Source organism: Oryctolagus cuniculus, chromosome 7, assembly GCF_964237555.1.
Source record: "Oryctolagus cuniculus chromosome 7, mOryCun1.1, whole genome shotgun sequence".
Classification (NCBI taxonomy): Eukaryota; Metazoa; Chordata; class Mammalia; order Lagomorpha; family Leporidae; genus Oryctolagus; species Oryctolagus cuniculus.
The window spans coordinates 54210090-54231169 of record NC_091438.1 but is presented as its reverse complement, the minus strand read 5'-3'; positions in this window follow the sequence as shown (position 1 = coordinate 54231169).

Genomic DNA, 21080 nt, shown 5'->3' with positions numbered 1-21080 from the left:
CTGGCCACACTTCCATGTGCCTAGTGAGTCTTTATAGTCACGTTGAACATAAAGATAGTTTTTATCCCAGACCCTTGTGCAAATTTCTACAAATTCTAAGTCAGTGGTGCTTGAAGTAAGATTCCAGGGTAGCTGTAACATGCTTGCCAGTCTGCAGCACTTCTGAATTCTCAAACCCCTTTCAGACCTGATGTCTTTCTTCAGCCAGCTCCTCTGAGCTGGAATGAGATGAGATGAGATGAGATGAGAATCAAAATTCTCTAGGTCAGCATCTTCTGTGGACTGCAAAGTTCTGGAAATGATAGCTATTAATAAGTTATTAAACCCCAGGCCTTCCAGCTCTGACTCACGGCCTGGCCTGTCTTCTTAGGCCATGTGGGCTTTCTTGCTCGGCAGAACTGAAAGATGACTCCAGTCTCTTCCAGGCTGCAGGAGGACACGGAGGCTTGGTGCTGGCAGATGCTATGATCTGCAGGGACAGAGAAGACGGGGTGCACTAGTGTGTAGTGCTGTGAGTGCTGCGGGTGCAACTGAAGAAGCTCCGTTCACCTCTGCAGGCCGCCCTCCGGTCAGCAGGTAGCACTGCCCTTCGCTGCACTCCCTGTTCTCACCTCCAATGGCAGAGTCCCAGATTTCTTTTCAGCCCTAGCCAACGAGTTCAAGTGCCACCTCCTCCAGGAACCTGTTCTGATCATCTCAAGTTCAAGTCATCTCTGTTCCTCTGTAGTTCTTAAGCTCTTTGCCCCATGCTCCTGACCCTTCCTGCACAGTGCCTTGCATTATTGCCAGGGAACGAGGCACTTATTTCCCATCAGTTTACAAGCAACCTGAGAGCTGGGCTCATGCAGTTGTCATTGTGCTTAGTACACTGCGTTGGGTAGATCAGAGTGGCAGACACTGCTTTTGTCCCGTCTCCTCATTGTCCCCCTTTTTCCTCCCAGCACATTTTGGCTGAGCACAGGGCTGCCTAGCTAGAGCCGCACCTGCAGCTCGTCACGGCCCGACATGGATCTTGTCAGCTGGATAAGAGCAGGGGTGACGGGCCGGCGCCGCGGCTCACTAGGCTAATCCTCCGCCTAGCGGCGCCGGCACACCGGGTTCTAGTCCCGGTTGGGGCGCCGGATTCTGTCCCGGTTGCCCCTCTTCCAGGCCAGCCCTCTGCTGTGGCCAGGGAGTGCAGTGGAGGGTGGCCCAAGTGCTTGGGCCCTGCACCCCATGGGAGACCAGGAAAAGCACCTGGCTCCTGGCTCCTGCCATCGGATCAGCGCGGTGCGCCGGCCGCAGTGCGCCGGCCGCGGCGGCCATTGGAGGGTGAACCAATGGCAAAAGGAAGACCTTTCTCTCTCTCTCTCTCTCTCTCTCTCTCTCTCACTGTCCACTCTGCCTGTCAAAAAAAAAAAAAAAAAAAAAAAAAAAAAAAAGAGCAGGGGTGAAGTGAGCTCCCACTTCAAATTCTTCTCTGTGGAAGAGCAGGTGCTTTGCTCTTTTCCTTTCCAATGGTCTAGAAAGGAAATGCAGCAGAGAAGAACCATCTGCTGGGGATGGCAGAGAAGCCACATGGAAGGAACCTGGGCCCTAGCAAAGCTCCTTGCCCCCTGTAGTGCTCACACCCAACAGTTATGTGAGAGAGGATTGAACCACTGTTTTTTCTTTAACTATTCTACTTTGGGGTCTGTTTGTTAAAACTGCTTCACCAGATCACTAATCAGTGCACAGGTGCTCAGTATAATTTTGTGGATGGAAAACAGAAGCATGGACAAACAAGAGAACAAATAAAAATGAATGTATGAATGAATGCATGACTTGTTGCCAGTTGCAGTTCTTTTATTTTATTTTTTATTTTTTTATTTTTTAACAGACAGAGTGGACAGTGAGAGAGAGAGACAGAGAGAAAGGTCTTCCTTTGCCATTGGTTCACCCTCCAATGGCCGCTGCGGCCGGCGCGCTGCAGCTGGTGCACCGTGCTGATCTGAAGGCAGGAGCCAGGTACTTATCCTGGTCTCCCATGGGGTGCAGGGCCCAAGCACTTGGGCCATCCTCCACTGCCTTCCCGGGCCACAGCAGAGAGCTGGCCTGGAAGAGGGGCAACCGGGACAGACTCCGGCGCCCCGACCGGGACTAGAACCCGGTGTGCCGGTGCCGCAAGGCAGAGGATTAGCCTAGTGAGCCGCGGTGCCGGCAACCAGTTGCAGTTCTGCTTGATTTAATACCCACCCCATTTTCCTAGTGGTGTCTTGAACTCTGCCAATGGAGAAGGAGCCAGGGAAGACTTCGGGGAAGAAAGGGAGGACCTATGCTTCAGAGGGTGGGTCCCTCAGGGAGTCCACTGATGCTCTACTTCTGACCACTTGTGTTGTAGGATGCTAAGCTGCTCCCTAGGGACCTGACTGAGCAAACTCAGAAGTTAGCTTCCTATGTCAGGAGTTGAGTTGAAACATCTGGAGCTGGCAGTATGTCAGAGCGAAGAAAGTGTGTTGGATGATAGTAAAAGACATTCCCATGAATCTATCCTTCTGATGCTGATGTTCTTTAAGAAATCCAAAGTGTTTTGTCTGATGTGCAATGAACTATCTCTGTAAGGTGAAGAGGCATTACAGAGCGGAGATCAATGATGTGTGATGTGTGTTCTCCAGCCTTCCCAGGGCTCTTGTGAGAAGCAAATGAGATCATGTGTGTGAAAGTACTCGCAAATCCTTAAGCATAGAAATGCACGGCCCTTGCTACACTTGCCTGGTAACTTCTTTCCTTTATTGATCCATGAGATTCTGGTTGGGCTGCTAACCACTGTCCTCTTTCCTGGGCCAAAATAGTGAGAACGTGACCCAGGCCAACCCGAATTTCCAATTTATTGGCCACAGTGATTCACTGAAGTGGTGAACACATGACCCAACCGAGCCAATGAGAATTCTCCCCTAGGAAGAGCTTTGTACCCTTCCTCTTCCCAATAGGTCTCTGTCTGGGATGAAGTCAACCCAGAGTTTTTGCAGCTCTGGGTGTGAATGAAGGAAGTAGCTCAGAGATAGAGAGGGAGCTGTCTGAGGCCAGCTCCGTCTCTTGTTCCTCTGGAGTGAAGGAACATTTGTTTTTTTATTGAAAAATTCCCTTTTTTCCTAAGCTGATTTGAGCTGGGTATTCATCACTTGAAACCAAAATAATACTAATAAAATATTGCATAAAGGTAATGTTTCATTTGCCTGTGTTCCCTCTCCCCCGCCCCTTTTCGTAAAGATTTACTTATTTGAATGACAGAGTTACAGAGAGGCAGGGGAAGAGGGAAATGTCTTCCATCTGCTGGTTCACTCCCCAGATGGTTGCAATGGCCAGAACTGGGCTGATCTGGAGCCAGGAGCCAGGAGTTTCTCCCATGTCTCCCACGCGGGTGCAGGGGCCCAAGGACTTGGGCCATCCTCTACTGCTTCCCCAGGCCATAGCAGAGAGCTGGATTGGAAGTGGAGCAGCCTGGACTCAAACTGGCGCCCGTATAGGATACCAGCACTGCTGGCGGCAGATTTACCTGCTACACTGCAACGTCAGCCCTTGTCTGCGTTCCTTTTAAAGGACTCATTCAAATGGATGTGGAGAGCTGTTTAGTGATTCTAGCCAGGGATGCTACTTGAGATTCTTTAACCAAGAACAGTCTAGAAAATCATATATTTTGACCAATTCTGTGGCTTCTAAAGACACAAGCATACAATGTTAAGATGGAAGAGGAAATCAACCAACCACTACATCTGTGTCTATCTCCACCCAGCTAGCTCATGCTGGTGATCAGTGAGATAGTAGTTTTGCATGGGAGTGTCACTCTTTATAAGACAGATCATCTGGTTGTTGGGCACCACTGATTCTTAGAATAAACTCAAATATAGTCCCTTTGGACTTTTTCTTGGTCTTTGTGTCACTCTCTGAAAATACACAATTGGTGACACTACTCCCACCCCCAACCCTCCAAAGTGACAGATAACTAATTTGAGTCTTTTCTCTTCTGGACCAAAAATAAACTTTACCCAGATGGCGAGACTATTAAACTCTTCAACTTGACTTCTCTCTCTGGGTACCTGCCGGTGAATCATTGCCTCTCCCTAACTGTGATACCCAGAAGCACATTCACATTTGCAGCAGTGCACGGCACACCAGAACGATCACCACACTTGATCTCAACTCTGCACATTCTAGAAATGAAATCTAAATTTATGTATTTTTAAAAAACTTTTCATACTGTTGAGTCATACTGAGCTGAAAATAAATGAAAACCACCAATTCTTCTCTCTCATGAAATACCATTAACTCATGTTTGACTTTTGTGTGTTACTTTTTGAAACAAGTGGAAGAAGGGGCATTGATTCTGATTCAATGTGGCTGATCCTTTTAGGTTTTTAAAAATATTGAATATGCCAACAAATGTGCCTTCTACAATGCTCAACTGGACTATTTGCAAATCAGATAAGCTTGCCTCTTTGACTTTATTCAAATCATTGATGAAAATGTTGAATAAGATTGGGCCAATGGCAAGAACCCTCTAGAATGCCAGAGATTTTCATACTGGGTAGAGGCCATAGCAATTATATGTCCATCTACAGACACTTTGTCCAAGCCCTTTTTCAACTAATCGTGTCGAAAAATTTATTAAACTCCTGAACATTAATTATAATTCTCCATTAGCATTAGAGACTGCTCTAGACCAGTGGACATAATACAGGATCATTTTAAGGACAAAGTCAGAGGAGCAGCAGAATGGGCCATGAAGAAAGAAAGAGCAGTGCTTCCTAGCCTTGGAAGTCTAGGGGCGTGAGGAGCTCTAGAAGGAGATGCGGAAAGGTGGAAATTAAAAAGCAATTGCCCAGGAGGTCTTGCAGGAGATATATGTTGAACGTGCAGATGTCTAATCCTTAACAATGGTGAGACACTTTGGCATGTATGTGATTCTACAATGATGACCACTATGCTCTCAGAGCCAGTACCAACATATTCTCATGCTGAAAATAACAGCTTCATCATAAGACCTTGCTGGAACCCCAGATCCCTTGGGCTTGGGCAGGAGAGAATTCATGCCAAACATCCTTAGAAGCCGGAGTGTGTGTAGCTCAGTGCAGCACATCTGGAGAAGGTGCTACAGATTCACAGAACTGCAGAAGCAAAGCTCTGAAGGAGGAGCCACAGAGCCTGAGGTCTGTGGACGAGTCCCGGGAGACCTCAGAGCCCGGGCCAGGACTTCCACGGGGACTTTTTAGCACTGGAGTTCAGATTTGGGTTTGGGAGTTTGTGTTAAATCTTTCATGTTGCACATTTGTGAGAAGGTGGCATTTCCGAAATTACCCCAAATTGGGTGACTTAAGAGAATATACATGTGCCCTCTCCCAGTTCTGGAATCTCCATGTTGGCCAAGTCATGCTCCCCTCTGAGGTCGCAGGGGAGAGTTCGCTCCATGCTCTCTTCTGGCTTCTGTTGACTGCTGACCCTCCTTGGCCCTTAGCCACTCAGTCCAATCTCGGCCTGTCTTCACATTGCCTTCTTTTCTCCTGCCTGTCAAAGCCCCACTCTGCCCTTCTGTTGGGACACTGGTCATCAGATTTATGGCCCCCTGGATAATCTACAATGATCTCATCTCAAGATTCTTGATTTAATTTTATCTGCAAAGGCCCTTTCTCCAAATAAGGTGACATTCCCAAATTCTAGGGATTAGAAAGAGTACCCATATATCTTTTGAAGACCATTATTCAACCTCTTTTAAGTATTCCCCTTACTTATCTTCTGCTAGTACCAAATCATCCCTTCTTGACTTTGAGCAGTGCTTTTGCTGCCAAACTCCATCGAGAGTTCAGCTGAAAATGAACAGCATGGGTCTTACCATCTGTGGATGGAAACAGCATGATGTGTATAGGGACCTCAAGAACACACACACACACACACACACACAATATGCTACTTTAAACCTCCAACATCAAGCACAATCTTACTCTCCTTGGAGTGGATATAAGAACAGTGTGCGTGTGTGTGTGTGTGTGTGTGTGTGTATCATGTGTTTGAAAGACTGATTTAATCATATCCATTATTGTTTTTGCTTGCTTGTTGCTTTTGCTTTTATTTAATAGTCTGAAGACAACTTTGGGTGACCTTCGATCAGATCGGTGCATTCTTTCCTAGTCCCACTGTTTCACTAGACTATTCCTGTCGATCTCAAGGCTTCTGGTGACCGGTAAGAGATGTTAGAGGGGCCTCTTCTTCCTAGAGTAAAGCTAGATTCTCCTCACTATGTTCACTCCATTCCGAATACCTCCTCCCACTTGTTATTCTAATCTCCACGTGGCTATGCTTGGATGGGCTGGTCCTGGGACACTTCAGGATAAGGGTCAAAGAGCAGCACTGTTGAGAATCATTACTAGGGGCCTGTGTTGTGTCACAGTGCGTTAAGTTGCTGCCTGCAGCCTAAAATCCCATGTGAGTGCTGGTTTGAGTCCTGCCTGCTCCACTTCCAATCCAGCTCCCTACTAATGCACCTGGGAAAGCAACAGAAGATGGCCCAAGTGCTTGGGTCCCTGCATTTATGTGGGAGATTGGAGACCAGGAGGAAGTCCCAGGTTCCTGGCTTTGGCTCAGCTCAGTCCTGGCCATTGTGATCAGCAGATGGAAGATCTCTCTCTCTCTCTCTCTCTCTCTCGCTTTCTCTCTGTAACTCTGCTTTTCAAGTAAATAAATAAATATTTACCACCACCACCAACAGGAAAGAATTGCTAATGTTCAAGGCCCACTTCTTGAGCTATTGTGAGCTAAATTCATTCACTCATCATTCACGCGGTGGATAGCCAGAGCACATGTTAGGTCGAACACACTATTCTGGATCCTAGGAAAGGGGAGGTTGCAAAGATGATCCCTGCCTCTAAAGCAGGGATGGGGAATGTCCAGCCTGCAGCCCGTGGTCTAAGGCCCATGAACTCATTCACTCTGGCTCTGCTAAGACAACCGCAGGTGGGACTCCAGATTCAATGAATCTACAGCAGGCTCATTTTTAAGTTGATCTTTGAGTATGGTCCATGAATAATGCTACAAATATCCAAAAGGCCCTAGGAAGCATAAAGGTTCTCCACCCCTGCAAGCATTGAAAGAAAATTCATACCATCGCATCGTGCTTGAATCAGATGGAGAATCTTGAATCCAAAGTAAAGAAGGCAAAGCCGTGTCAGTGGAGCAGCCTCGCCAATGCCTTACTCTTTAGTTCTGTAGAGCTGCACTCACTCACACTGTGCCACTGAATCAATGTTTCCACCCTAGTGAGCACAGCAGCCTCTCGGTGTTTTCAGAGGAGGAGACAGGCTCAAGTGACTGGTTTGCTGCGATTCCCAGCCAGTGGCCAGCAGAGCGTGGACCTGAGACCGGGTTGCCCCTAGAACATCTGAGCGCTTCTCACTCTGCCGTGAAAGAGCTGGTGTTTGTCTTACTCTTTCCCACCTCAGCTTCTGGGACACCGTCAGCCCCCTGCTCTCTGGCGCTGCTCACGGCACCCGTGTCCTCTGGGCATCTCTGGCCTCCTCCACCCTGAGATGGCCCCGGGCTGCCTCCTCTTTACTCCAGTTGCTTCTCCGTTCTCTAACTTGCTACATGATGCTAATGGGTGAAAATAGGTCAAACACAGCAAGTTTCCAATCCTATTTTAAGCTTTGGGGAGATGAAACTTTAATGGAAAATGAATACAAAGACCGTTTAATGGAGGTGCTGGCTGAAAGCTGAAGCACTTTCATCATTACACAAACATTTACCCAGCACTTACTGTCTTGGAGGAACTGAGCTAGGAAATCCACGGGGGGTTATGGTACAGTGGCTTCCCCAGAGCCAAGGCACAGAAAGCATGGAGTCGAGAGGCTGCTCCACTTGAGTCCTTGCCAGGAGACGCTGGGCAAGTGACAAACTCTCTGAAGTTAGTGTTCTGCAGAGATGAAAATTTCTACTCATAAGGGTCTATGTAGTCACATCTGCCAGGTGTTAGGAGTTTCATATTTGATTATGTTCATTCTTTCCCTTCCCAGAGGTCTCCAGTCAGGGAGTTCCAAGAGTACTGCCAAATGTTCATGGAAAAATACAATTAAAAGATAAATTGATTTTGGTATAAAATTTTTTTGAAATCTATGCATAATTTTTTCACAGGGTGCATTTTTGAAGACCCATCTATCCATGGCTTTCAAAAAGTTTTTACAACAAAATGAACTTATTTTTAATTTCATTTCCTGCAGATTTTTGAGGTGCTCTTGGAAAGGCAGTCATAGGAATTGACAGGCAGTAACTGCAACTCAAACATTCTCAGGCTTCCTGAATCTGGTAAAGAATCACATACTGGAAAGGTGGGGAGAGGATGGAACAGAAGGGAGAGGACGCAGGCACAGGTGAGAAGGATGGGGAGCAGGTAAGAGGACAGGAGTGCTGGTGGGAGGACAGAGTGTATTAGTCTACGGCTAAAGGCGTGGGGCCAAGCACTTAGGAGACATAAGCAAAGAAAGGGAATCCGGTGGTTTACCCCATGATCTGTTCTGTAACTTGTTTTGTTTTTACTCTAAGTCTATCATAGCCAGCTTTCCAAGTCAGTCAGCACAGCTCTATGTTGTCATCTGAAAGAACTGTGTGGCATTGCACACGAAATCTAACCATGATGGTTGCATCTATCTCATGTTGAATTATTGCAGACTTTTTCTCTTGTCATCAGTCCCTAACAAGTACAATATGACAAAGCTTTATAACTCAGAGCTGAGTCAGATTTTCAAGGGGAGTGGACTGAAAAATCTGAAAGCCTAAGAAGTACTCCAGATTATAGTCTCATTGTTAAAATCCACAGAAGCCTGCTGGTAGGGATGTAAAATGGTGCAATCACTATGGCTGTTTCTTAAAACGTTAAACATACGGGGCCAGTGCTGTGGCATAGCGGGTAAAGCCACCGCCTTCAGTGCTGGAATCCCATAAGGGCACCAGTTCGAGTCCCAGTTTCTCCACTTCTGATCCAGCTCTCTGCTGTGGCCTGGGAAAGCAGTAGAAGATGGCCCAAGTCCTTGGGACCGTGCACCCATGTGGGAGACCCAGAAGACACTCCTGGCTCCTGACTTCAGGTCGGCTCAGCTCCAGCCATCATGGAGTGAACCAGTGGATGGAAGACCTTTCTCTCTCTCTGCCTCTGACTTTCTGTAACTCTGCCTTTCAAATAAATAATAAATAAATCCTTTAAAAATTTAGATATATGGGAAGCCGGTGCTGTGATACAGTGGGTTAAGTCACTACCTACAGCACCAGCATCCCATATGGGTGCCAGTTCAAGTCCACTTCCAATCCAGCTCTCTGCTAGTGCACCTGGGAAAGCAACAGAGGATGGCCCAAGTCCCTGGGCCCCTGTACCCACGTAAGAGACCCAGAAGAAGCTCTTGGCTCCTGGCTTTGGGCTGGCCAGCCCCAGCCCAAGCCGTTTCAGCCATCTGGGGAGTCAACCAGCAGATGGAAGACTCTCTCTCTTCCTGTCTTTCCTTCTCTCTATATAACTCTGCCTTTCAAATAAATAAATCTTTTTTTAAAAAAGTTAAACATACACCTACCATTTGATTTAGCCATTCCACTTTGATGAATTTACCTAAAAGGAAAGAAATCATACGTTCACACAGACTGTATGCCAAAGTTCGTAGTAGCTTTACTTATATTGGTCAAAAACTGGAAACAATCCAGTTGTCTATCAACAGGTGAATGTATAAACAAACTGTGGTGTATATGTACAATGGAATTCTACACAGCAATAAAAAGTAATGAATTATACAGTAACACAGATGAATTTAAAAATAATTGTTCTGAGAAAAAAAGAAAAAAGGAGTAGACACTCAATAATTCCATTTATATAAAAGTCTAGAAAATTCAAAATGATCCATAGTGATGGAAAGAAGATCAATGGTCACTTGGAGATGGGGAAAGGGAGGTGCCAGAGGGAGGGACTAACTTTTGGAGGTGATGGATATGTCCATGGCTGTGGCTGAGGTGTCATTTCAGAGGGCTACACGTGTGCCCCAGCTTATCAAATTGTATACCTTAAATACAAGGGCACCTCGAAACACTCATGGAAAAATGAAATTAAAATGTTTATTTTGGCACATAATAATTTTGAAATCCACACTTTTTTCATAATACACATTTCCCATAAACTTTTTAAAGGCACCTAGTGTATTCAGTTTGTTTTATAACAATTATACAGCAGTAAAACCAATTAAAAAAACTCTCAAGTAGAAAGTTTAAAGTAGATTTTTCAAAGATCTGCTGACTGTACAGAAATGGAGAAGGCACAGAGACAGGAAACCAGCTAGGCGTAATTATGTACACACTCAGGAGGAGAGGTGGTGTCAGTTTATTCACTGTAACTGCTGTGTGGTGTTATACTGCTGGGAAATTCCACAATTTCTCTCTCCACTCTCCCACTGAAGGGTATTTGGTCGATTTTCAATTGCTAAGTACTATAAAAGCACCTTACTGAACAGTCTTGTAAGTTTCTCCAAGTACTCACACATGACAGTGTCTAGTGGAATACCTATAGATAGAATTGTCATGTCATGGAGTACAAGTGACTTCAGATATACTGAATTGCCAAATTGTGCTCTCCAAAGTCATTGTGAAAACATTCACCCCTGCCAGTGTTTTATGAACTTTTATTGTTTTATATTCTCATCAGCACTTGGCATTGATTCTGATGTGTGTACAATGGTATCTCACTATTGCTCTGGTTTGCATTTTCAAGACTAGTGAGGTGATGCAGCTTTTCTCTCTGCTCTCGGCTACTGAAGTTGCTTCACCTGCGAATTCTGCACATATCCTTTGCCTGTTTCTGTACTGGGTTACTTCTCTTCTTTTGTTGATCTGTAGTTCCCGTTGTATTTCTGTACTTAAATTCTGTGTTAGTTGTATCCTTTCAAAATTCTTCTCCCAGCCTGTGGCCTGTCTTTCCATTTTGTTGGATGGTGCCTTTTGTTATAAGATTGGTTTCCTAATGCTGTATAACAAATGATCACAAAGTGCGTGACTTAAAGCAGCAAATTCATCATCTCACAGTTCCAGAAATCAGAAGCCCAAATTGGGTTTCCCTGGGCTAAAAGCCAAGTGTTGGCAGGAGCACATGTCTGTTGTCCTTAGGGAAGACTCAGTTTCCCTGCCTTTCCCAGCGTCTAGAGGCTGCCTGAATCCCTTGGCTTGTGGCTTCTCCCTCCATTTCAAATCTGGCCCTATCACTTCTTCCAATCTCTCTCACTCTGACCCTGCTTTCTTCTCAGGACGTTGGGTCAGGCCAATGTACCTAATATCTCCTTTTCCTCACTAATCTTCTCTGGCGTTTTGTTGGTATGAAAACCTTTCATAAATGCATGAGCTTTGTTTGTGTGCTCTCTCTTCCATTCTTTTAATTATTTACTCCCTTCCTTCCTTCCCGAAGTGTGATCCACAGACCAGCAGCATGAGCCTCACCGGGTAGCTTGCTAGGAATGCAGAGTCTAACGCGTCAATCCACACCGCCTTTGTCGGGATCTGGGATTAATGGGAACCCCGTAGGATTCACAGGGGCAAGAAAGTGTGAGAATCGCTAGTTTACCCAATGCCTTTGAAATCTCAGCAACTATAGCTTGATCTCAAGTATGATGTCTGCTGTGTCAAGTCACCCTCTCGTTCTTCTTCATGTAGAATTCATAATTTAATTTGGGGAAAATTGGAAATTATATAATAATCTAAATTAATTCTTAAGTTTGCCATATATTATCACTTTTTAGATATTTTATGTTTTAAAATAAATTTGCAGGCCATAAAAGTCTTGTGTATCTTTTGGTGGGTTTTCTTCTTGGGAGCCCTGCAGATTTTCCTGCTATTGAAGATGATGTTTTAATCACCTTTATAATTGCTGCAGATACATTGGAATGCAATTTGTGTTTGCTTGTTGATCAAGGAAACTTACAGAATTTTTTTTAAATTACTGTCAATTGTGTTTCTATAGATTCCCTTGGCCTTTTGTTTTTCATCAATAATAATATTGTCTATGAATATTTTTTCTCTTTTCAATGTTTGTTATTCTTCTTATATTAATCTACTAGGTAGGATTTCCAATATAATGGTGAGTAGAAATAACATAGCCGTGATGGTCTCGATCCTAAAATGAAGAGAAAGTGTTTTTAGACTTTTTAACATTAAATTAGATATAGTTTGTTTACAAACACACCTTATAAAGCTAAGGGCATGGGGCTGGTGCCATGGCACAGTGGGTTAAGCCACCACTTGTCATGGCGGTGTCGCATATCAGAGCGCTGGTACAAATGCTAGCTGCCCTGCTTCCTACCCAACTCCTTCTAATGTGCCTGCGAAAGCAGCACATGATGGTCCAAGCACTCAGACCTTTGCCATCCATGAGAGAGTCCTAGAGGGAGCTCCACACCCTTGGCTTTGGCCTGGCTCAGCCCCAGCCTTGTGGCCATTTGGGGAGTGAACCTGTGAATGGAAGAGCCCTCTTTCTGTTTGCCCCTCTCTGTGCGTGCCACCCATTCAAATAAATAAAATACATTTTTTAAAACTTTAAGGGAGTATTCTTTTTTTTCTAGCTCGCTTCCATTTTTATCAAATCAGAAATGGATATCAAATGCCATCAAGTGATTTCCATGCATCTGTTGAGCTGTAATCAAGACTGCAGGGGAACCTCAGCAATGGCTGCCCTGTTGGGGTGCAGAGATCGCAGGACACCGTTTTCATTCCTTTTTCTACTTGTAGTGTTGTTACATTGCTTCTGTATTTTAAATATTTCCTCCTTCAAAGTACCCGAGGTGAGTATCTGAGAATTCAAACGCAGTATCTTTGCTTCTTTTCGGAAGACCAAGAAAATCAGCCTATTCAGTGATGTGAGCAGATGAACATCCATAGAAATTCAGATCACGAAGCACTCATGACGTCAAAAGGGTTTATTGAGCACTAATTACATTCCAGACCCTGTGTTGGAAGCAAGGATTACAAGGCTAAGATTAGTTCCCTATTCTCAGCGTGTGAGCATCCTAGAGTGTTTAAAAGCCCTAGAGTCATCTTAACTTTTTGCAAGCAATTAATGTTGGGTTAATTACCTATTGAAGGTAAATTATCTCATTTGTAAAATTATAATATGGGATAATAGGATATTCTAATGGATTTTGCAATGATTAAGATGTAATGATTAAGAGGCTAGAAGTATTTCTACTTAGACAATAAGGAAAATGTGTCAACTCCCATAAACAGAACTCCTGATATCCCTTGGTTGGTTACCTCAGTAATTAAGGGGCTCCAGGACTCCAGCGCTTTTTATTTCTTGGTCCTAGCTAGCGTCCTTGTTCTCAAGCCAGTTCACTTTCTAGTTGCAAAATGATCACCAACCTTTGCAGTACCCAGAAACTTTGGAAAGGGTCTCCTCTTTCCTCACCCATTCGACTTCTCTTCGTATCTTATTGATCAGAACTGTATTACCTGTCCCTGCTGAAATCACTCACTCTAAGATAAATGACATGAACACAATTGGCTTAGACAGCTTGCACATATCTTTCCTTGAGTTTCTAGTAAGAGTAAAAGGCATCCATACAAAGTGAGGCTCTGCCAGCCATGAGGAAAGGAGCAGGTTATTTATTTTGCTAGGCAACAACAATAGCTACTCCAGGGCTGGGGTAAAATTGTCATGAAATAATTTGGGTGAAACCCTCAGAACGGAACTTAGTGCATAGTAAGTACTCACATAAATGTTAGCTACAAATATTTCTCATGAACTTCACCATTAAGTATTAAAGCCGAGCACTTTTTTTTTTTTAAAGTGCATGTTTCTTACGGTGTCCAGTGCTGGATATTAACAAGGTGACTAGGGGGCACAAAGCAGGATCCCCTCACAAGGTGTGGGGAGAAGAACTGAAGGATGAGGAGAGGGCACAAATATTATATGGCACTTAAGAAACGCACGAGAAGATTGTGTTGAGTCTTGAAAGAATGAAGAAGAAGGAGGAGGAGGAGGGGAAGAAGAGGAAGAAGAGAAAGGAGGAGGAGGAAGGAGGAAGTGGCAGTGGGGCGCCAGCCTGGGACACAGAGGACTAGCAAGGAGGAGACTGGAACCTTCCTAGCTGGCTGCCCGGAGGGTCGAGTGAGGTCAAAACACAGCATGTCTTAGTCGCTTGATCTCAAGCACTTGTGAAGTTTATGATCTTGCTAGCAAAGAAAGCAGCAAGGCGACAAAAGCGACAAAAGCGTGACCTGGTTCAGGGGAGTTAAAGAGTTAGGAAGAAAGAATATGTCGTAAACAGCCAGCTCTTAAAGTGAGAAAGACTGCCAAGGCAGTTCACAAAGGTCATTTCAAGGGCGTATCGTTGAAACCCAAGGATGGTCACAGCCGGACCAGCTAAAGTGCCAGTCCAATGAGATGGGGAAAGAAAAGAAAGTGTAGATTGAAGAAGCAAAAGGGAAGAATTCACTTCTGTCTGCTTTCGGAGTGGCCAGGCTGGGTCCCTAGCCATGGGGACGAGGTCAGCGGAGAGGCGAGCAGGAAACAGGACCAGGAGTAAGGCGGTGGCCTTCAGGTTCTCCCCTTAAACAAGCGGTCCCTCAGGACTGTTTCCTCTGAGGCACAAGATGCCAGGTGCCATTTGTTCATGGCATAGTTTTGGATGACAGTTCTTCCTGCTAGAACAGAAAGGAAGAGATGTGCAGTGGGGGGAGTGGGGGTGGGGGTGGGGGTGGGGGGGTTGGCTGGTAGGGGAGAGAGTTGAAACTTGCTTTGAAAGTCAGAGGTTACCACTGCTGAGTTGTGGGGCTGAGTCTCTGGGATCTACTCCAACTTCTGCTGGGCCTGGAAAATCCTGCCATTAACACCCAGAAGGCAGACAGACCCAGGTAAGCAATGTGCACAGTGGCACAATTTCTTTCACTGTGGTAAGGCAAACCATCTATGCTTTTCTTTGTTTAATGTTTGTTTATTTACTTTTTCATCTACTTGATGAAAGGCAAAGCAAGAGGAAAAGAGAGACGGACAAATCTTCCCTCTGCTGGCCCCAAACAGCCAGGGCACACTAGGCTATGTTTTGAGGCTAGGCCAAAGCCATGCACCCAGAACTGGGTCTCCCACATGAATGGCAGACAGGGAAACTGGATCAGTAGCCAGGACTTGAACTAGCACTGGGATATGGGATACAGGTATCCCAAGCAGTGGCTTAACCCTTTGGGTCACAACACCTGTCCCCTACCCCCATCTAATGCTTTTAAACACCTGCATGAAGTGACTGGATGAGTGGACAGCCTTTTGCAATAAGAACCTACAAATGACAGCACTTAATGTCCAGTTGCGTCAAGTCCAGTGCAGGACCTCTGCCTGCCCCTCTCTGACATCCACCGGGTCAGCTTTCCCTCCACAGGCCGTCACCAGCTGGCTGCGGATGGCGTCCGCCTCAGGTTCAGTTTGCTCCAAGCCAGCACAGGCGGGTCCTTCTGAACTCTCTCCAGAAAGAGGTATCCTGCCAAGACAGAATGTCCCAGCTGTGCTACACCCAGAGGATACAGCACCCAATACGTCTGAGCGAAGCAGCAATCCAGGGAGCGAAGGTAAATCACTCTGGCCTCCCTTGGCCGACTGGGAGTTGAGAAGGAAGTGTAAAATTTCCTCCTGCCCTCGCGCTGTGCACCTGTGGGCCTCGGCCAGCCCTGTGTCCCCACCTCTGCCACCGTGCCCCGGCACAGTCTGTGTGTCCCTGAGCTTCGGCAGGGCGCCGTCCTCTGGGTGAAAGGCCATGCTGTGGCCGGGAAGATTTTTCCCTTCCTTCTTTCTTCCCCTGCCACTCAAATCCCCACCTGGTGACCAGAGCTCACGGTGAAGACGCAAGGCAAGAAACACGGGAACTCTTGCGGCTGAGGAGCCCTGGGCGCTCCGCCTCCTCTCCCCCCATCCCCGCTCCTGGCAGCCCCTTCCGGCCTCACGCCCTTGGCCAACCCTACACGGAAACCGCGTTCCTCCCCTCAGGCCTGCGTCCCTGGAACGCTCCGGCGATAGTGGGGTAAAAGCTGGCACAGGGGCTCCTCCCGTGCGCCACAGCCGCCTGGGCCAGTCTCACCTGAGACACTTGTCACTCAGGGCACTCAGGGCTGTGCCTTTGCGCCTGCCCGTGGCCTGGTGGAGGGAGAGCACACAGACTGGGTCTGACGCGTGCACTGAGCATCGCGCCGGCCCGGAGCAGACCCCTGAAGCCGGCTCCTGGGGGAGATGGAGACACCCCATGCTAGCGGGAGCAGGAGTGAGGCGGGCTTGCGCAGCACCGCCCGGGGTGGGGATCCCAGCGGCGCTCCTCCTGCGCCCCCAGCTCGCTGGCTGCTGGGACTGACCACGCCTGGAGCCTTCTTCTCCTTCGGCCCAGCCGCCGAAGGGCAGCGGGAACGAGAATCTTCCTCAGGACAGGCCCGCGAGGGGCAGAGCTCGGCGCTCCTGTTTGGGCCCTGAGGACGCCACCTGGGACCAGCAGGGCTCTTCAGCCGGCCGATTCCGATCCTGACGGACGTTCCCCAGGCTTCAGGACCCGACTTCTGGGTGGTTTATTTACTTGACCTCCTTTAGCAAATTACAGCTCCCAAAGCTCCGGGCCAAGGCTGCCAACTGTGGGCAAAGCCCGTGCCTTCCCGGGCCAATGGGGAGGCCGTGTTCCCGAGCAGACAAGGGGATGGCGGCCCCTAAGAGCAGCTCATGTTTTATTCTGTCAGCGCAATAAAAGAGCGCCCGAGGGGCCCAGAGGCAAAGAAAAAGCAACCCCGAACTCCAGAAAGAAAAAGCAATTGCCAGTTCACAGACCCTGCTTATCTCCCAAATGAGCTCCGACCCGGAGCAAGGTCAAGTGTGGAGTCACACCCACAGTCAGCAGCCTCAGGATTTCCATGACTGTAGATGGGTGACACCCGAGTGGCCGGCCACGTCGAGGTGTCGCTTCCCTCCCTGTCTTCACAGCTCCGTGCTCCTTGTACTCCTGTTTGGCACTCACTCTTTCCTCCTTTCTCTCTCTCAGGCTTGCACGTGCAGGTGCACACTTTCCCTGTAGCTGTCCTCATGTCCTGTTCATGTCTCTCTCCCTCACCTTTCCCAGCCCATGAGGTCCTGGGCTTGTTGGTCGTTCCCCTCTTACACACCCCCTGGGGTCTCCCTTCTCACCCCGAGTCTGCCAGCTCATTAAAGCATTTAGCTGAATCTGTCCGATTCAGCTCACACTGATTTCAAAAGTTATTAAGCACCTTCTAGGTACAAAGCCCTGGGGTGAGGGGAGGAGCAACAAAGATGAATAGGATCTCAGAACATGCTCTGAAGAGATAGGAAAACAAGCACTTGGGTGCAACAGCCAAGTTACCGCGATGGAGACGTCACCGACCTTGGGCGCCCAGAGAGGGGTGCTCACCCTGGGAGATAAGGAAAGGCTTCAGGGAGAAGGTGATGCTGGAAGAAAGGTAGAAGAAAATTCGAGAAAAAGGCAGCAACAGTGGCATGGACACAGGAAATGGTGTGGCTTATGAGAAGAGCTGCCAGGGACTGGAGGATGCTATAGGAGACAAGCCTGGTGAAGGACTAGGAGAAGGTTCTGGAAGGTTTTAAGTGAGGAAAAAGGCTCGGGCTCTTCTACACAGGTGGAGAACTCACAAAACATTTCAAGTAGAGAAAACCGTGTGGTATTATCTGGCTACACAGAGGACCACTCAGAGGGTCAGCCCAGAGACAAGAAGCATGGCTAGGAGGCATTTGTGGTGTTCAGAAATGGTGAGGACATGGACCAGGCCAGATTGGAGACATAGGAAGTTTTTAAAACATTGTCACTCTGGGGCCGCCACTGTGGTGCAGCGGGTTAATGGCCTGGCCTGAAGCGCTGGCATCCCACATGGGCATTGCTTCGAGACCCAGCTGCTCCACTTCCGATCCAGCTCTCTGCTATGGCCTGGGAAAGCAGTAGACGATGGCCCATGTCCTTGGGCCCCTGCACACACGTGGGAGACCTGGAAGAAGCTCCTGGCTCCTGGCTTTGGATCAGCTCAGCTCCAGCTGTTGTGGCCAATTAGGGAATGAACCATCGGATGGAAGACCTCTTTCTCTTGGCCTGTCCTCTCTCTGTGTAACTCTTCCAAATACATAAATAAATCTTTTTTTTCTTTGACAGGCAGAGGTAGACAGTGAGAGAGATGGACAGAGAGAAAGGTCTTCCTTCCATTGGTTTACCCCCTAAATGGCCGCTACGGCCAGCGCACTGTGCCGATCCGAAGCCAGGAGCCAGGTGCTTGGTCCTGGTCTCCCATGCCGGTGCAGGGCCCAAGCACTTGGGCCATCCTCCACTGTATTCCTGGGCCACAGCAGAGAGCTGGACTGGAAGAGGAGCAACCGGGACAGAATCCGGTGCCCCAATCGGGACTAGAACCCAGGGTGCCAGCGCCGCAGGCGGAGGATTAGCCTATTGAGCGGCGGCACCAACTAAATAAATCTTTTTAAAAAATAAAAAATAAAATAAACCATTGTCCTGTGGGTGCTCTCTCGAGTGGGAAGCAAGTGACCCAGTCTCTGTTGATTCTGAGGCTCCCAGCCCAGGTACATAAAGAGAGGCCTTTGGTGGAGAGGAGGAGAGTGGGCAGAGAAGCAGATGTGAGGGGGAAGACTGGGCTTAGTCTTGGACCTTGCAGTGGGTTGGATGGTGGCACACAGACAACATGGCCACATCCTGGTTCCCGGAAACTATGTATGTTACTTTATTTGGAACAAAGATCTCTACAGGTATAACTAAGTAAAAGTTATCTTGAGATGAGATCATCCTAGACCACCTGAGTGGGTCCTGGATCCAACAACAGGTGTCCTGATGAGGGACACATGAAGGGACTTAAGATGCACAGCGAAGGCTGTGTGAGGACAGCGATGGGAGTCACGTGGTCACAAGCTGGCGGCCAGCGGGAGCTGGAAGAGGAGGGAAGGGTTCCCTTCGGGTTCCTCCAAAGGGAATGTGGCCCTAGCAGCACCTTGACTTCAGACTTCTGGCCTCCCAAACAGCAAGATAATAAATTTCTTCTGTGTTAGGCTCTCCGGTTTTTGGCAAGTTGTTACACTAGCGTGGGACACTAATACATACCTCTCATTGGAGGGTGCCTTACTGGGTAAGTTTGCAGAGAAATGGTTTGAAATCCTGGGGAGCCAGGACACTGGAGGTGTGGATCTGGGAACCCAGGGTGAGAGTTAAAGCCACGAGGTGGAGGAGATGGCCCAGGAACGGCAAACAGAGGGTCAAGCCCAGGAAGGACACTAGGACATTCCGCACCTGATGGATGAACTTGGGAAAGGAGCCGAGAAGGGGCAGAGAGAAAGAAAATGGTCAGAGTGCTCAGGGGAGAGCAGGAAACCACCAAAGCACAGAGCCAAGAGAGTTTTAAGGGGAGAATGGTCAGAGTAGCAACGTAGGGGAGGAGTCCAAGGACAGACCCCAGATATCGCCTGGAGTTCACAGGTAGCTGGTGCTTGATGGCCCTGGAGAGTGGCAGGGGTGGAGTCCTCATTTCCAGGGTGAGGATGAGACCTTCAGAGGCCTGGGCACTAAAAAGATTATGTCGGGGCTGACCTTGTGGCCAGCGGTTAAGCTGCAGCTTGAAGCATCGGTTCAAGTCCCTGCTGCTCTGCTTCCAATCCAGCCCTGCCACCTCTGTGGGAGATGTGATGGTGTTCCAGGCTCCTGGCTTCAGCCTGGCCCAGCGCTGGCCATTGTAGCCATTTGGGGAATGAACCAGCAGATGGAAGATGTCGCTCGCTCTCTCTGTCACTCTGGTTTTCAAATAAACAAAATAAATCTTTTTTTTTAATTATGTTGTTTTCCCCAGGCGTGTTTCAAAATAAAATCAACACTAATTTATAGTTGTAATGAAGTCCAACAGAATTTTGATTTCTCCCAAGAAATCATCTCTCTCCTCTCTCTCTCTCTCTCTCAATATACTAATTTCAGAGGGAAAGAGAGAGCGAGAGCGAGTGCTCTTTCATTCCCTGGTTCACTCCCCAAATGCCAACAACAAGATGGCAAGGGCCAGGCTGGAATCCAGGTATCCTACGTGGGTGGTGGGAATGCAAGGAACGGAGTCATCACACAGGTTCTGCATCAGCGGGAAGCTGGAGCCAGGAGCCAGAGACAGGTGTTGACCCAGGCACTCCAATGTTGCCCTAATCAGCATCTTAACCATTAGGCTAATTGCTGGCACTCAGTACATATGTTAGCACACATATACAAAGGTCTACTCTTTGCTTACTTTTTGTCTTCATGATGCCTTGTTCTGCTAGTGCTGTTTGCCGTGGTTTTCAGAGTGCGGGGATCCGAAGGAGTGAGGACGGTCAGTGTGAACCAGAAGCACCAGGCAGGGAAGGAGAGAGAGGAGGATCTGCAGATGAGGGCACATTTGATTTTGAGGGCAGAAACTCAGTTACGCTCCTGGGCTAAGGGGGAAATCAAGTATGGGGTTGGGGGTCAGGTGGGAAATACTAACGAGAGAAGGGGAGTTGACAGTGGAGCAGCTCCAGGCCAGCTGAAGAGCCAGGAGAGGCGTGACCCTGACAGCTGCCACGGAGGAAGGTAGCCTCAGGTGCCTCTGAGGAGGAGATGTGGCGGGTTGGCACCGGGGGCACTGCCTGATGGCAGGATCTGGTGCAGGACGGCAATTCCTTTGCCCACACCTCCTCGGCTCCTCTGGGGGTCTCCCCAGCGCTGTTGTGATGTACCTCGCTGCTTCCTCTCTGCCAGAGCTGCCATCAACAGCCTGATGAACAGTTACACCAGGGACAGAGCGGCAGCCCCGGGGGATGCTAAGCAGACAGCAAGTCCAGCCCCTGCTGTGGGCCCCCGCAGCCTCCCCTTGGCATACATCTTGCTACTGCCTCGGCTCATTGTGAATTCTTGTTCAGTTCCACACTCTAGGTCTCCTAATGAGTTTTTCTCACCAGATGTGTGCTTCCACGTCAGTGCCAGGCCTTTCTCCCAACTTGAATTAAATCAGTTGTCAGCTGAGTACAATGGTAAACTACTCATTTCCTGGGTTTCTGTCTAGATTTATTGAGCTGGCACAAG